Genomic DNA, 12098 nt, shown 5'->3' with positions numbered 1-12098 from the left:
CCAGTGGGGGAGAAGATTCTAGGTTCCTAAGAATGAAACACACAAGCCATCATTCGCATAATGAACGCTACACAAGTTATGTGTTTCAATTTGTCTTAAATGAAAAGAAAAAACTGTGGATGAGGTCAACCAATGACAGTTTCTTGAGGAAGGAAAGCCGGAACTCTTATTATTACAGACTGAGCAAAAGAAATGGCGTGAGCAAAGCAAGGGGGCAGGCAGGCCGGCACGCAGGCCCTGCCGCAGTGTGGATCTGCCTGATGCGGAAGAGGGTGGGACAGGCGGGTGCTAAAGTTAAGTAATCTAAACAACACAGAACCTCCAAAACTCTTAATGATTTGGTAGAAATGGAATATTCCACAGGATGTATTCATTTATACTCAACCTGTGGCTCCTAGGGGCTTATATCAATATAAACATGCTAGAGTTCAAATCCTTCACCACAGGGTAACTACAAAAGACAGGTACTTAGACAAAGAGCACACTGTACCAGTCACACTACAGCAAAAGTACCTACAAAAACCTCATAAAGCAATTACTCTTTAAACATTTAACTAAGCCAGTTGGTGGTGGCCTTTAATCCCAGCACTTGGGAGGCAGAGGCAGGCAGATTTCTGAGTTCAAGGCCAGCCTGGTCTACAGAGTTCCAGGACAGCCAGAACTTCACAGAGAAACCCTGTCTTGAAAAAAATCAAAAAAGAAAAACCCAAAACAAAAAACAAAAAAACAAAACCCTTTATCTAAATGTACTTACATTTCGCAAAGTCAACACTCCTCCCAGGATGAAGCCCCCTCTGGTCTCCCATGTCTCTAAGCCTGCCCTCCTCACTTCTTTTCTGAGGCATGTAGCCCATAGCCGGGTCTTCTTCTCACACTCAAACTTCCAGCTGTCCCTGACCTTTTGTAACATCTCTCCGACTCCGCTCCCAGCTGTGCGCTATGGAACAAAGTAAGCACACACCATCCAACTCACGCGCAATATACTGGACATAAACTCGGTTTCTTCAAACTGTTTTGTTGCTCACTTGTTTTTTGCGGTTGTTGTTGGTTTTATTTTGGGGTTGGTTTTGGTTTTTAAGACAGGGTTTCTTTGTGCAGCTCCATATGTCCTGGAACTCACTCTGTAGATCAGGCTGGCCTTACACACAGAGGTCTGCCTGCCTCTGCCTTATTAAAGGCGTGTACCATGACCACCAAAAATGTCTTAAGTACATTTTCAAGTGACACAAAGTTTGTATAAGATTTCTTCCAAAGGCACAAAATTACTTTGTTTCTTATAAAGGCAATGAGTTTAGTTCCTTCCACTCAGTCTTCCAGGCATCAGGATAAAAGATTATGATCTGACCAAGTGAGGAGGTACTCACTCGTGACCAACTGTTTTCCACAGAGTAGGAGTGAAGGCCAGTTTCTTCTACTTCATGAGTTGTGGGAAGCCATTAGAGACCCTCACTCTGGCTGACAGGGCAAAGGCCCTGAGTTAAGCAAACAAGAGCCTCTCCCGCGGGCATTGGTTTAGCCATTGTCTAGAAGATAACTGCAGAATGATCCTGCCTGCATCATCTCCCGCCGACTCCGGTAATTCCGGTGGAAGGAAGTGTGGAAGGAAGTCCTGAGATAACTGCGACAGGCTCCAGCCTGTGCAAACACCTGTTGTCTCCCTGAGGACCCTTATCTCCTCCTGCTGAAACTGCTAATTGCCCTTCCTTCCTTTGTCCCTGCCTTGGGGTACGCCCCTCCTGAAAGCCTTATAACTTGGGTACCCCAGAACAATAAACGAGGCTTTGACAAAACCCAGATTGACTCGTCTTTCTTGGTGCTTGGCCTCCCTCCTTCTCTCCCCCCTTTTGACCCTCAGGTAGCACCCCTTCGGAACCCTGGAATAACTGACCCGCTGGACGGGTTACAGTGGCGCCTGAACAGGGACCTGAAGTACGGTCAGCTACCGGACGACGGAGAAGAAATCCCGGGAAGAAGATTCAAGGACCCCTCAGACCACATCGCTCGTGCGTCGCTGGAGGGGCAGGTGAGTGGCCAAACATTGTCGTCCGATCGTCATGGGGAAGCAACTATCGAAAGAAGCTTGCTTTATAGGAGAAATCAAGCAAACACTCAGGGAGAGAGGGATAAGAGTTAAGAAAAAAGATTTAATTAAATTCTTTTGTTTTCTTGATAAAAAATGACCTTGGTTGATTTTGAGTGGACCTGACATTCACCCGCTAACGTGGAATAGGGTTGGTAAGGAAATTAATGAGCTTTTAAAAACAGGTGAATCAGTGTCTGATGCATTCCTTAGCTACTGGGGCCTTATACGGGACATAATAATAGATGCTGAAAATGGAGGAGAAAGCGCCCGTTTGTTAGCTGTTGCTGGCGACTTTCTGCAAGCCTCAAGACCGCCATCATGTAAAAGCGAAGGCGGCTCTCCATGTCCCTCGGTGATTGTAGAGATGCCTGAGGATACAAAGGACCCTCCTCCAAAGATTACACACTCACTGGAGGAGCCCAAAATTCCTAGAAGTATATACCCTTCTCTCAAGGAGATTTCAAAAGGCCAAAATGAAACTAAAAACAAGCGCAGCCCACAACGTTCCTTAGACCTGAAATTAGACCCAACCTCCGAAGATGAGTTAGAGGAGGAAGCTGCCAGGTACTTGGAAGAGAGGTATGGTGACGGACTCCGAGACCCTCGAGTCTTTTTCACACAAAGGCCCGGATTCACTCGGCCCCCACCTTACCTACCTCCGATGCCATCAGCTCCACTTATGTCCTTGCCGGCCTCGGTGGTTGATGAGATAACACAAACAAAGACTGCGCTCCAGGCGCAAATTACTGGGCTCAAGCAGGTCTTACATTTACAGCAAGAATTAGGAGACCTTTCATTAGAAATTCAGAACTTACAAGAAACCATGAGAAAAGGACAGAATCCCCCGAATAAGCGGCCGTCCGGCCCTTTAAAGAAACATCAGTCTAAACTGACCTTCCCAGTTATGACCAGGGCACGCGCCAGACAAACCAGAAATGAATCTGAGCCAGATACTACTCTAGGAAAAGACAGTGATGAGGACCAAGAAATAGAAGAACAGGACTATGATGAGGTTGCTGAGAATTCTGAGGGAGAAGAATCTGACCAAGGGGACTATGGGACCTCGCGTCCCGTGTACAAAAAACTCAAATTCAAGAGTATTAAGGAACTGCATTCGGCTGTAAAAAAACTACGGCATGAACGCACCCTTTACTCTGTCCATACTAGAAGGGCTCACAGGGTCCGGATATTTGACACCTGGAGAATGGATTAAGGTAGTGCAGTCCGTTCTGAACAGAGGACAATACTTGACTTAGAAATCAGAATTCATTGACAAAGCAGAAAACCTTGCCGCCGGAAATAGAAAGAATCCCTTAAGTAAAACTGCCTCCTAGACAGCAGATAAACTATGTGGGAGGGGTGCATTCACCTCCGAGGAAAAACAGCGAGGGCTGTCGCCTGGCATCCTTGCACAGACGGCGCAAGCCGCCTTGTCTGCTTGGAGAGCGGTCCCCGCCTCAGGGACAGTTACTACCCCTCTAACTAAAATAATTCAGGGACCCCAGGAGCCTTATGCTCAATTTGTGGAGAGATTGCAAGAAGCGGCAGAGAGGATCTTAGGTCCGAATGAGAGTGAAGGGATCCTAGTTAAGCAGCTAGCCCTTGAGAACGCCAATCCGGCATACAGAGCCGCGCTGTGGGGCAAAACCAAGGACCTAGATATCTCAGGAATGATTAAACTCTTGTGGTGATGTAGATCCCTTTTCACTTCAGATATCCAAATCCATCAACATGGCTATTGGAGCCGCCTTTCAGAAGATAGGAGACTCTAACCAACCCAAGAGCAAGACATGCTTTCGGTGCGGACAGCCTGGTCATTTTGCTAGGGAATGTGGCTCTCCCGGGCAGGCTCCCGATCCTGCCCTCGGCCAAGGGGCTATAAGACCTGCCCCGCCGGGAGTCTGTCCCCGATGCAAGAGAGGCAGGCACTGGGCTAACGAATGCCGCTCTAAGATTGATGCTCATGGACAAACCCTTACTGCGGTCCCGGGAAACGGGCCGAGGGCCCCATATTGGGGCCCTTACTTTCAGGCCACAGCACGCCCCCAGACACTAGAGCAGACACCAATGATGGCACCCTATCTAGGGCTACAGCAGGGAGCGCTGGACTGGACCTCTGTTCATCCACCACCCGGGTTATAACCCCCGAGGAAGGGACTGTTATTATAGAATCTGGAAAGTTTGGGCCCCCACCTTCTGGAATGTTTTTTCTGATCATTGGACGAGCTTCAAGCTCCCTTCAAGGCCTCATCATACTCCCTTCTATAATAGATGCTGATTATTCAGGAGAGATAAAGTTTCTCGCCACCGCCACGAGGAGTCCATTAACACTCAGGGCTGGACAACGCATTGCTCAGGCCCTACCCCTCCCCTTGATGGGACACTTCCCCCACAAGAGTAAGGGGCGTGGCTCTTCCTCCCCTGGTTCTTCTGATATCTACTGGATTCAGAAGCTATCTGATGAGAGGCCCATGATGACGCTAAGGCTAGATGGCAAACAGTTTCAGGGCCTATTGGATACTGGGGCCGATACAACAGTGCTTTCCTCCAGACACTGGCCTTCAGCTTGGCCTCTTGAGGCCATGGCCACACACTTAAAGGGAATAGGACAGTCACAAAATACGTTACAAAGTTCAAGGCTTCTAACGTAGAGAGACAAAGAGGATAATACGGAGACAGTTAGGCCATTTGTGGTACCGGGACTCCCTGTTAACCTTTGGGGGAGAGATATCCTATCCCAAATAGAGATGATGATGTGCAGTCCTAATGAAGTTATTACTAATCAAATGTTAAAAATGGGGTTCCTCCCTGGGAAAGGATTGGGTAAATATGAACAAAGAATGACAGAACCCTTGGTTCCCACCCCTAATGCAGGTAGAAAAGGCTTGGGTGCGGACCTTTTTTCATAAGGACTGCTGATCTCCCTGCACTCCAGGCTGATAAAATATCCTAGAAATCAAATGACCCAGTCTGGATTGATCAGTGGTCCATGCCTAAAGAGAAGGTTCAAGCTGCCCTAAAGTTGGTACAGGAACAATTATCATTGGGGCACCTTGAACACTCCACCTCCCCTTGGAACACTCCCATATTTGTTATAAAAAAGAAAAATGGTAACTAGAGGTTGCTACAAGACCTCCGAGAGGTTAATAAAACTATGTTTCCCATGGGGGCGCTACAGCCTGGGCTGCCCTCCCTAATAGCTATCCCCAAGGGCTTTCATAAAATAGTGATTGATATAAAAGACTGCTTTTTCTCCATTCCCCTTCATCCTGAGGATTGCGCTCGTTTTGCCTTTTCTATCCCAATTACTAACCATGCAGGTCCCAATCCCCGCTTTCAGTGGCGGGTATTGCCACAAGGGATGGCTAATAGTCCTACCCTATGCCAGCGCTATGTGGCACAGACTATAGATCCAATAAGGATACGCCATCCAGAGGCCTATATTATTCACTTTATAGATGATATATTAATTTCATCAGCTAATCTATCAGTAACCCAACAGATAGCCCAAGAATTAGTTCTTGCCTTACAACAGAGAGGTTTTGTTATAGCTCCCGAAAAGATTCAAACACAATTTCCCTTCTTGTTTCTGGGATTTCAACTAGGACCCACTACTGTCTGCTCCCAGAAGTTAACAATCAGAAAATCACAATTACAGACCTTAAATGATTTTCAAAAACTTCTAGGTGATATTAATTGGCTCAGACCATATCTTAAGCTGACCACGGGTGATCTTAAACCTCTCTTTGACATTCTAAAGGACAACGCTGATCCTCTTTCCCCTAGAATATTGACCCCAGAGGCTAAGAGCTCTCTACAGCTAGTGGAGAGGGCTATTAGCCAACAATTTATAGGATATTTTGACCCATCCAAAAATCTTTTTTTGATTATTTTCACAACAGCATTTACACCAACTGGCCTTCTGTGACAGGATGGGCAGCCGCTTATGTGGGTTCACCTACCAGCCACTCATCCTAAGATACTCTCTACTTACCCTTCGAGTAAAGCCAGAAAGTAGCATTGCAAGTTAGTGGTCAGATAAATAAGTTGTAGGTTAGCTCTTCAGGGTTTATGTCGATTTATGCATATTTCTAGCCTTTCCTTAATTTAATTTCCAGCAGTCACCTTAATGATTTTTAGAATTTCAACTGCATCTAATTTTAGTACTTTGTACTTCCATAACAATGTGAGAAAACCTGATAAGCTCATCCTCTTTAAAACCACTAGCAGAACTTCTTTGATCTGTGAATCTAACAGATGAAAATGGTACATAATAGGATCTTTTGCTTTGGTTTGGTTAGTTTTTTTTAAGCAGGGTCTCACTGTATAGTTTTGGTTGCCTCGGTTTCCTGAGTGCTAAATTTACAGACATGTGTTGCCACACCCAACACTCAGTTTTAATTTATATTTGTATTATACATGAGTTCAAAAGTCTTAACATATGCATAAAATAATTTGGATTTCCTATTTTCAGATTTTATCCATGTGCTTTGCCTACTTGGTGTTTACCTTTTGTTTGTTGTTTAGTAAATATCCTTTACATATTAAGGAAGTCTTTTGTCTTCAGTCAAAATCCCAAATATTTATTTCTTCATTATCATCATTTTTATTATTTCATGATATACTGATTCTTTCACACATATATCGTTCTTAAATAAACTGTAAATTCTTATTAAGTGTAATTCTTTTGTATATCGCTAGTAGCATTCTTTTCAGATATTTAGAACTGAAGATCAAATTAAAAGGTAAAAATGAAACTGTTTTTGGAATGACTGAGCACTGATCTTATCATGGGGTATCTACTGGGAATGTACAAGGTTACAATAAGTACAACCAAGTTCCGGTAACATAAGCTAGTCTGCCAAAGGGAAGAAAAAGGAAATCAGTATTGATTGCTGTCTCTGGTTGTCTGAGCAGGTACTGTAGAATACAGAAGCTGCTGGTACTCGGAAGAACAGAAAGTGCTCCTCTGGAGCAGAGGAGGGCAACAACAGGAGCTGCAGGGGATGGTAAGGGACCTGTCAAGCAACAGGGAGTCTAAAAGAAAAGGTGGCTATGGCAAGCTGAGTAAGTCAGGCCGCATGCAGAAGATAGCAAATAGTGGGGAAAAAATCTGAAAATAAGCTAAAAAAGTGAAACAAACAAACAAACCCACAAAACAAAACAAAGTCTGCTCGCTGTATCGTCTTCTATTTCAATTGTCATTCCACCTTAAATCTGTGATAATGTCAATGGGGTTTTAAAGTAATACTCAAGTGTCAGCGGAAGCTAGTAACAAATGAACAGTTTTCAATAAGCAGAATATGTCTCTTCCGGTATGTTACACTTAAAAAAAAAAGAGGGCTGAGCGTTAAGTGCACTCACTTCTCTTCCAGGACTGGGATGCAGTTCTCTGCACCTGTGTGGCACCTCACAACCACCTATAAACACACTTTCAATGGATCCAATGGCTGCTCCTAACCTCTGTGGGCAACATGTTTTTGTTGCACACAGGCATACACTCAGATACACCCACACATACAAAATAAATCTTTTTTTAAAGGAAAGGAAAAATTTCAGAACAAAAGCAAAATCGTCTTAAAGGAAGAAAAGAAACTATTTGGAAGTCAGAAACTACTCCGAATTGTTAGTCATTATGTGAATGAATGTACCATGAAAAAGATTTGAGAAAGGCCTCTGAGTTATTCTATCATAATTAAAAAAGGTCACAAAATTTAACTTCTCTCTGACCTATTAAAAATGTATTTTACTTTGTTTAACTAAGTCCACAGTCTGAAATGGCCATAACAAGGTTAAATATTGTCAGAAAAAAAGAATGTATAAATCTGACTTTATTATACAACACAGAATAATCATAATTTAATGGTCAAAGGGTATAGATTTTTAACAGAAGATCACCTTTTCTCTACACAAAAAATGAACACAGATTTAACTACAAGGGATGCTTTGATATCTCCTCCTCTAAAAGCTTTTAAAAGGAGACCAAACTATTTTTAAAAGGTTTGGAATTAGTACACTTCATACAAGATCTCTCCAGACCCTTCAACACAATTAATATCTGTGTACATTAAGTAGGTAATTAAACATGTATCACCTCTAAGATCAATGCCAGTAAAATCGCATCTCTGAAAGCTATGATGCACTCACAAATCCAAGGTTTCACGGTTAGTTAGCCACGTACCTAACAGTGTCCAAAGAGTACACTGTTCATAACTCTCTGAGGAGAGGTACTTTGTAAGTGGAGTGGAGTGTGAGTCAAAGGACAAGTCAGCGCACACACGGAGATAGATCAAGACTGGGCTCCCATTGCATCCTCCCCAGAACTCTCCAGCAGTTTGGCCAAGTGCCTGGGATGATTAGCAGCCAGAGCACGCAGAGCAGGGAGCCTGCGGAGATGAGCTGCGAGGGCTCCCCCAAGTGGTCACAATCAAATAGCAGCCAAGTCTGGGCTAATCACTGCTGCTGCTTTGACTCCAACCAAAAATACTCCACGTAAAGCTGATGCCTATAATTAGAGAAAAACGTAATCAAATACTAGTACCACACGCAAAAGTAAAGAGAGCTTCATGATTTAAGAGTCTATGTTTATGAACAGAGAACTAGCTGGGAAGGAAAAAACTAACAGTAAAACAAAACTACAATATTTTTTCTCTATAGATTTTTCTAGGGATGATAGTTATCTCAAAGAGTTGAGTATTTTTCAAATTTCTTTGACCATCCCTAAATATCAGCATATCTTTCGTAACTTTTGTAAATGTACATTTACTTGAACATAAGTTCTGATACAAATTTAGTTACATATCAAAAGAAATACATTGAAAATGAGAATTTATCAGTGTTACTACATACCCAACATACAATCTACAAAAGTTCCCTTTAAGTCACTAGTGACCTGCATTGGCTGTAAATAACATAAATGATACAAATGGGTCTTCCTGCCTTTCTCTGTATTTATTTTCTTAATGTTTTAATTGTCTGAGTCTTGAACTAGCTTGAGCTTTATACTGTTTGCAACTCTCTCAGCAATGATTTGCTGATGCTACCCACTTCTGACAGACCTCAGATATCCAAAATGTGCAAAGCATTTAATTAAAACATTTAATCATCCACTATTCAGTGATAAAGCCTATATAGGTATGGTAAATATTCAAACAAGCAACACAATGTAAAAACTTTATAAAACAGGTACCCAGGGCATTGTAACTTTCTCTTTTTTTCTGGCTTTCAATCTCAAGTTTAAAGGGAAAGGAGAGAGAAGCAGCCAGGGTAGCACAAGTTCAGCTTCAGGGAAAAATGAGCTTAGGGAAAAAAGGCAAACTGCTGCCTCAGATGTTTAAAAAAAAATTATAAAACCCAACAGTTTTCCTGAAGAGGAGAAAAAGGATTGTCTTACATTGATCTATCAAACTTAACTCCAACAGCTTGATATTTTTACCTCAAAACTTTGTGTGTGTGTGTGTGTGTGTATTTCAATATCCAAGGTGGAAATGAGGTTCACTGGAACAATTTACAACACACATACACACACACACACACACACACAGCCCGCCCTGCTACCTAGCCTGTAGTCTCCATAGGACAAAATAGAACTCAAAGTGTAACCATTTGTGCATTATGTAACCCTAATTTGGAATAAAAGAAACATGAGCCTTTTAGAGCAATGTATGTATTTAAACAATAATTTAATAATTTAAATATATGAAAGCTTTAAGAAACAAATGACCTCAAAATGAAACAACCCCCAAAGTTGTTTCTTTATAAGGCCTCTAGCCACAAAACTATCATCAGGCCTAGTAGTTTGTCATAACTACACAGTCTGGTGCCTTGTTTGACCAGTGTACCAAAAGTATCTCATTCTTGGTAAGGGTGAATTACCTCACCCAACACATGAGATGTATGTAAGTTTCCAAAAAAGAAATAATGACCTGAAACATATATGGGAAGAAATGGCTGCTAAATCATGTTCCAAGAGAAGACCAACTTAACGCACCCCGAATGCTGTCGGCTATATTACAAGGAACCCCATTCAGGAAGGCTAAAGTAAAATTCCAAGAATTCCCAGAGGCGTAGGAAAAAGAGTAAAAAAGCATGGCTAGCCTGACCTTAACCGGCTGCTTTTTGAGTAATGCGGAGAATTTTCTGAGCCTTGCCTACAGCCTGGAGTCTCTTCCTCACCCTCCTCCTCCCCACCTATACAAATACTCACCCCAGAAAGGGGAAGTTTAATGAATGTTATCAGGCGCTGCGATCCCAGGAACTGGTGAGAATAAACTCCCAATAAAGTGTTTAAAAAAAGAGAGAGGGAGAGAGAGAGTACCCCCGCAAGAAAAATAACCAAATACACCCCAACCAATCCACAAGCTGTCACCGCGCTGTCCGATCTTCCTTCTACTCCTCTCCAGCCAAAATAGAAGGGAAGAGAAGGCAGGCACCTTTCTGCTTTCAGACAAATGTGCTCTGGCTCCGAGAGCACGCGCTGAGCGGAGACCGCCCCCGCAGAGGCGTGTGCTCGCCTACAGCCACTTTAGCCAAACAACTGGAACCTCGTGGCTCGGAAGTGGCGGCAGGAGTTGCAGCAAGCCGCCTCCCCGGGACCTCAGAGCCCCCAAAGGTGTCAGTCCCGGCCGCCAGCCCGCTCGCTCGCCCGCCCGCCCGCTCCAGTCCACGCCGAGGCGCCCGCACCGCAGAGGGAGGCGGCCGGCCCCGCCCGGAAGGGGTGGCCCGCGGGGGGACGCATGGGGCGAGGGGCGCGCGAGGGACACACCGCGGCTCCCGCGCCCAGGTGGCAGGGGCGGGGCCCGCGTGGCGCCGCCGGTCTGGGGCGCCCGAGCCGGCCGTTACCGCACCGCGTGGGGCCGCCACTCACCGGCTCGCACCTCGGCCGCCTCCGCGCCGCCGTTCCTCTCCTCAGCCGCGGGCGCCGCGCAGCCCCATCTACCGACTCAGGGGCTCGCGGTCGGGCGGGCGGCTCCCGCCGTCCCCGCCGGCCTCGCCCTCCGCCCGACTCCGGGCGCTGCCGCTGCCTGCCCGCCCGCGCGGCCAGCCTCTCTCAGCCGCTCCGCTCCCGCCGCCGCCGCCACCGCCGCCGGGGCGCGCTCCTCCCGGCCTCGCGCGTGCGCCGGACGCGGCGGAGCGCGCGGACTCGTGCGCGCGGAGGTCTCCCCCCCCACCCCCGCCCAGCCCGGCCCCGCCCCTCGGATGTGGCCTGGCCGCCAGGTGCTGCCACCAGAGGGCCCCGCGGGCGGGTCCCTTAGGGTCGCCCTCGCCCAGCGCGCGTCCTCAACCTCTGTAGGAGAGGAGCGGGAACCGACCGAGAGCGGTTTATAGCACAAAGGAGACGGGAGAGTCCTGGAGCCCGCGCCCGCTACTCTCTGACACCCCTAACTCGGAGATGGACTTGAAGGGGGACTGAATTTTCTCCCAAAGGCCCAAGCGGAGGCTATGGTTCATACAAATGAAAGGACACTAGCTTCTTTCATAGTGCCAGGGCTTGGGCGGGATCGTGAAGCGGGCTTAGCCAGACCCTCCCAAACATCTGGCCTTCCCAGACCAGGAAGGAGATGGAGTGCGGTGCCTCCAGTCGCGACCCTGCGTGGAGTGCGATGATTGCTGATGGGTGCCCTCTCAGAAAGTGTCCTTTGGACGGGCGTGTAGCTTTAATTTTTCAGCTAAAAGGAACTGAGCATGGCAATGTAGCAAACGCTTCTGGCTAGAACTACAGCAAGGCAGTAAGAGAGCTTCCAATCCCTTCCGAGATCTCTCTGCGAGCCCTCAGACCCCTGCAATGGGCTCTCAAAGATGCTGGCATATTCTCCCTAAAATTGAAGGAAGTAGTACACGTTCTTTCAGTGGAGTAACATGTCTCCTCAGTAGATGTTGAAAGTGCAAGTAAAACTTCTGTGACCATCTATCTGGTGGCTTCCTCTGCCTAGCCTCTCCTGCCTTCTGAGTACCTTACACAGCCCCTCCACAGACTGGAGTCAAGATTCAGAGATGGACTTCGGAGATGTAATGC

The 12098-nt window shown here is 45.9% G+C and overlaps 1 protein-coding gene across 8 annotated transcripts in view; it reads right to left on the bottom strand.

Moving 5' to 3' along the window:
* Pals2 (protein associated with LIN7 2, MAGUK p55 family member) overlaps positions 1–11215 on the bottom strand; it is a 99254-nt gene extending 88039 nt beyond the window's left edge. For 4 of the 8 annotated variants that reach the window (XM_052173699.1, XM_052173700.1, XM_052173698.1 and 1 more), the window contains exon 1: positions 10950–11215. The gene's annotated coding sequence lies outside the window, so the exon portion shown is untranslated. Of the gene's footprint in view, positions 1–8264; positions 8284–10949 lie in introns of those variants that run through there. The other 4 variants (XM_052173705.1, XM_052173704.1, XM_052173703.1 and 1 more) reach the window with 4 other exon arrangements.
* Positions 11216–12098: the final 883 nt, after the last annotated feature.

Source organism: Apodemus sylvaticus, chromosome 2 (genome assembly GCF_947179515.1).
Source record: "Apodemus sylvaticus chromosome 2, mApoSyl1.1, whole genome shotgun sequence".
Taxonomy (NCBI): Eukaryota; Metazoa; Chordata; class Mammalia; order Rodentia; family Muridae; genus Apodemus; species Apodemus sylvaticus.
Note: the sequence above shows the minus strand (reverse complement) of the source record. Positions and strands in the feature narration are given on the sequence as shown.